Below are 6,000 nucleotides of genomic sequence, written 5' to 3'. Positions count from 1 at the left end.
TACCAGAAGATTAAAAAAAATAAAAAGAATATACTACATACCGTAGTTTTCAGACTATAAGACACACCCCACCCAAATTTGGGGGGGATATGGGGGTGCATCTTATAGTCCGACAGTCACTTACCTGGCTCAGTGGCGGGGGGGGGGGGGGGGGGGGGGGGATCAGGGTTTTTTTCCTGCTTTCCTCCTCTAAAACCTAGGTGCATCTTATGGTCTGGTGCGTCTTATAGTCTGAAAAACACGGTATTTACTGCTCTACAAATGCTTCATTTGGTTTAAATTTAACATTGTATTGCTAACATGTCAAACTTTAATAATTAATGGAAAGAGATGGAAAACTGGAGAGCGCCTTCTGGAATCTACTTTTTAATTACAAGGAAAGTTCTGTGTCTGCATATATGGACCGAAGATGAAGACCTTTATGCAGTTTGTTTGCAGTTGCTTCCTCTGTTACATCTTTGCCTGAAATTACTTTATCCCGGGTCCGGCCTTGCAGATGTACCCCGTTAGAAAGAATTACTAATTGAACGGACTCTTAAGGCCACCGGTTTTGCTTACCTAACTATGGCAGCCCTTTGCCTGCTGCCAGTGTTGCCTGTGTGCGAGTACTAATCTTCACCCTTCCTCGGTTCATCTCCCTGTGTTGGATTTCATCCAAAAGGTAGCAGGTGAAAACAGTGTAACCCACAAGTGCTTTTCCTTGAAGCCCATTTCAGGTCACAGCATATGTTCGTTGAAAAGGAAACAAAGTTTAGGAATATATTTTGTATCTCTTAATATTTTCTGAGACAGACCATGTTTCACATTTAATAAGTCTGTGATTTATGTGATTCTAATCCTAACTACTGTAGGGAAGGATGTCGACTCCTTCCTCTTTGTAGTAAAGGGGAAACTGAGTTTGGCGGGGCATGCTGGTTAGAAGGAAAGAAGAAAGAGCAGGGTGTGGTGGGCGGCGAGGGGTGGGGTGGTGGCGGCATAGGGAGGGCCTAGCGATGCCTCGATCTGGAGCTGGAGCTGAAACGCAGGGCAGGAGGCAAGACCCACCGGGAGGCCAGAGGAAGCGCAAGCGCGAGCCCAGAGGCCTATGGGCGGCGCAGGGCGGTGCAGCGGTTGCCTGGACAACAGGTAACTGACCCAGAGGGCTTCCGCCGCTGGCGCCACTGAGCCGGTGGGGTGGACAGGCGCAGCGTGGGAGACTGGCGGAGCCGGTGAGTCAGGGTGCCTGGCCTGGAGGGCAGCCTAGGGCCCGCCCCTCTGTTTCCCTTCGTGGCTCCCGCGGGCAGCATCCAAACACAAGCATCCTGGGTCGCCGCCTCTGGGCTTACACCAGTTTTGGATCAATCCCTCTGCTAATCAATCCCTTCTGAAGGCCGAAGCGAGGCTGCCACTGGTGGAGTTTGAGAATCATCCCCTGGCCTGGGAAGGGATGGGAAGTCTCCCTCCACTGGCCACCCATCTGTACTCCACATTGTCTAGAACCGCGTTCCTAAGGTCCTATTCTTTAAATTGTTTTTATTTATTTATTTATTTTTGCTTATAAGGCCTCCTTGTGGTGAATCGTGTATTTATTATTTTGCATTGCTACTTATAGTTCTTTCTGAGATTTCATTTTTCAAGTGTCTGCCCAAATACTGTACACCTTCTTATGAGAGAGGCTGGGATTTTGTATTTCTTTGTTTGCTTTATTGCACCCCAATGAGATGATCCACAGCACCTCCCTTCTGCAGTGAGGACAGTGAGGCTCAGAGCTGATGTGACTTGACCAAACTCCAGATCCAAGACACTAAGGGTCTCCTGACCCCCAAATCTAAGCATTTTCTATTATTTCTTTCTTGACATTCATTGGCAGCTCAATAAACATTTGTGAATTGACTTGATTGCTTCCCAGCCTACTTACTATTACATGGTCTGCCTGGGTATCTTGACCCAGATGTAGCATTCTTGCGATATCCCTACCCCATAATTGTTTCTTGGTTATACTATGTCCCTAGGCTTTGGGACATCACTTACCAAAGTTAGAACTCAGAGGCAAATGGTTGGTTAATTGTGAGAAATATCCAACAATCTGAAGGATTTTGAGTTGTTAGTTTAAGCTGAATTATTATCTGAATGTTTACATGTGAGAATGGTGCATTTCCATCTTGAATATATAATACTTCTCATGTCATTGTTATAGGCTTTATTAGTAACATACCCAGATAATTTCCAGAACTATCAAAAATATGAGTTTGAATGTTAGTCCACCCATTCTCCATGGTGAAGTCTCATTATGTTGGTAACTGCCAGAGTTCTTATCCACAACCCAGCCTTCTCTCCTCTGTTTTCGCCTCAGACTCAACTAACCTGTCACTACATCCTCAGAGTTCATTCTTCCTTCCCCAACCCCTGTACCAATGAGTGATATCTCTACATATACAGTTATTTTTCCTTTTGACTATGGACTTCATTTTCACATTGGCTTATCCCATTAGGCTAGAACTATGACTTCCAAGAGCTCTGGACTCACAAATTCCTAACCTTGCACCAAACAAGAAAATCCAGAAATTCCCCAGGACTGACTCTCCTTAAGCCCGTTTGGTTCACCTGCCTGTCCCCAGAGCATTCATGATGGGATGGGGCCACAGGGATGGACAGCAATCTATCGAACTGTATGGGTGGAGTGGGAAAACCATGTCTCAAAAGAAAGAAACCCTCTTTCATGTAAAGGAAGGAGAGTCGACAACAGTATTTGTCTACCCAGAGTTAGTCCAGGCGCATGAAACTGAGAGTTAATGAGACTGCTGGTTACAGAATTGCTACAATGCTTCACTCTGGAGCCCAGACAGCACGGAAAGAAGAGGGTGTATGATAAGAAAGGGAAAGCAGAGAGATTAAGAAGCTGGAACACTTAAACTGGTTGAAGAATTTGTGTTGTGGTGCTTATGTAGGGAGAGAATTGGATTGGTCACAAGCATTTGGATGATGCACCTGGAGGACAAGTTGTACATCCACAAGCAGATGGTTGCTTGGGTGAGCCTTAGTGATCACAATGTCTGATTTTTGCACAATAGTAATATTAATAAAATAGAAAAGGCATTTTAAAATTGGCATTGAACATTAAATCTCAGCTATAGTGCTGTAGAAACAAAGACCACCCAAATGAAAGCAAACAGAGGCAATTTATCAGAGCTCACTATAGCAAGGGAGTCAGCCACAATCACTTTGTTTGGTAGAAACTCAAAGGCAGGCAGGGGAGTGCCCAAGTGTTATAGCAGAGAAAGGGAAGGCTTCAGGTGTGCTCTGACTAAAGGTTGTCGACATGGGAAGCTGGAGGTGGGCTAACAAGAAGTGTGGACAGCCTATGTGATTGGTTTGGGGAGTTTATTCGGCTTTCTCTGGTTGGTCCTGAGTTAGAAGTGCAAGCAAATATTAGGAAGCTAGCAGTCATCGACAAAGTCCCGTTTTTTCGGTGCTGATTATTGCAGAGGTTGTGGTTTGGCTTCCTCGGCTGGTTGGTGCAGAGGTTGTGGGTTAGGATTCTATTTTTACATGTAGTCTGGCCATTGTCCATTTGTCTCTATTCAGCCTCTCTAAGCTCATAAAAATTCAGTTAAGTTAAATTTAATTTTACTGTCATATTAGAAAACTGAGATATGGAGAATCTGGACAGGCTAAGTATTATATTCATGAATATATAATTTGTTAATGAACCCTCATTCAATGAATTCAAACCATTACCATTTATTAAGTACCTATTATAGGCTGGTCAGTGGACTCAAGAGTTTGCATATATATGTTATATGAATCCTCACGATAATACTGTGAAGTATTACTGTTTTCACCACTTTTTTCAGAGGAGGACACTGATGCTCAAATACATTAAGTACCCTCCTCAAGGCCACATAGCTCGTAAGGAGCACATCTGGAATTTAATCTCGCATCTACTTACTGACTTAAAAGCTATGTTCTTTGGCACTTTATTAAACTGTGTGATCATCTCCTCCTTTGATCACTAAATTACTGTATTTCACCTTAGTTTGTATCTATGAACACTGCCATCTGGCCTCCTTTCCTGGGTATTTGTAGGATGTCTGCTTGAATAAAGGTAACAAAAAGACCTTGCAGTGTGAACTGGAGGGATTCAACTCACCCACATAATACTGGAGAAACTTTGGATTTAACCACAAACCAATGAAATGGAGGAGATGCCTGAGCACGTGAAATCACATAGAAAATAAAGGTGGGGGGTGGTGAAATGGTTGATAAAACAGTGAAAGAATACAACCAAGAGGCATGAGTCACTAAAATGGACTGCTTCTCTTAATGAACTCTTCATACAGTTTGCATGGAAAAACAGTCATTCAGATATGCCTGTGCTGATGGTACGATGCTTCATGGACAAACTAGACAATTCCTTTTCTTTCTTCTAAATGTTTTGTGAAAGTGAGACTTCTAATTTTTTCCTTGAGAAAAACTATCCTCAGGAATTGTGATTGTTGAGCCCCCAAATTTCACTTGTGATACATTCTTTGAGAGACTGAAAAAGATGAGTATTCTTGCTAATAAAATCGTTAGCCAGTGTTAATTATGTTTTAATCACCATCAGTATTTCCCTGCTTACTAAACTCAGTTAGTTTATAGTCTCAGAACCACTTGATTACAGGCAAAGGATATAGCACAAATACAAAGAAGAAAGATATGGTTGGAAAAGTGTCCCAGGGGTCTCAGGCACAGATTTCTTTATTCTCCCAGCTCTGGGTCCGACAGATGCTCTTGGTCTGTACAAGCCTATAACCACTACTGGTACGCATCTGAAGCCCCTCTGAAGCAGGAAACCTACAGCCACTCATGGTGGAGATCTCTTATAATGAACTCTTCCTATAAACATAGTCTAGCTATGTTACCAGACTTGACTTTGAAAGTTCCCCTCCTCCAGGCTCAACCAAAGGTAGATGCAAATATAAGTCCATTTACTATTATTACTAAATAGTGCTGGCAGGTGGATCCATCCTGCTCTGAAACAATTTACAGACCTATGGTTTCAAAAACATCATTGATCTTTAGTGAATGCATTCCATAGCATCAGCCAAGGGTCAGTAGCTCTAGAGATAACCTGCAATTAATCCAAAGCAGCCAAGATGAACCCATTATATGCACAGCCTATGGACACGGTGCTTTTAAAGTAAACGTTCAAGACTTTGCCACAATAGAATTAGCAAACAAACATCCTCTTTTGCATCTACATGTCACTTCATGTATAGCTCTTTCAAGCCCATCTTTGTTCAGCTTCTGGGAAGTGTGGTCTGGTCATACCTTTCTTTTTCCTCACTCATTCACTCCTGACTTTTTTGCTACTGAAATTCTGCTACCGTCGTTCAGGGTAAATGCTCATGTTAAGGTCACCCATGGCCTATTGCCACATTAAATGGAATTTTCTTTTTTTTTCCCTAGCTTTATCTTATCTATTTTTTGAAACTTTTTAGGTTATTGGCTTCTTCTGAAACTCCTTTCTATAGGTTTCTATGACCACATTCATTTCTGTTTTTCCTGCAGTTTTCTAGAAATTGTTCATGTTAATTTTCTTGGCTCTCATTGTCAACATTTCTTTTTGTTGTTGTTGTGTGATCTTATCCAACTACCAGCTTCACGATGATAATAGCCAAACCTCTAGCTCCGTCTCAAACTTTCTCATGAATGTTGGACACACATACATTATAAGCATTAAAAAGCACCCAGATATAACAGTAAAATGGCCATCTTTCCTCTACACTCTATCTGTGCCTCCTCGTGTGCACCCAATTTAGGATAACGGCAATGCCATCTATTCATTAGCTCATGCCAGAAACATGGGCATCATTCTAGATTCCTCCCTCTCTCTTACTTGCCACGCCCAATTTCTCACTAAACCCTGCTATTTGTGTGTCTGAAACACCTCTCGTTTCTTTCTTCTCTTCCCATTTCTACTTCTAGCTTAATTATACACACAAAAAATTACCTTGATTACTGCAGTCGTCTCTTTCT

This window comes from Desmodus rotundus, chromosome 10 (genome assembly GCF_022682495.2).
Source record: "Desmodus rotundus isolate HL8 chromosome 10, HLdesRot8A.1, whole genome shotgun sequence".
Lineage (NCBI taxonomy): Eukaryota > Metazoa > Chordata > Mammalia > Chiroptera > Phyllostomidae > Desmodus > Desmodus rotundus.
This window is presented reverse-complemented; position numbering follows the sequence as displayed.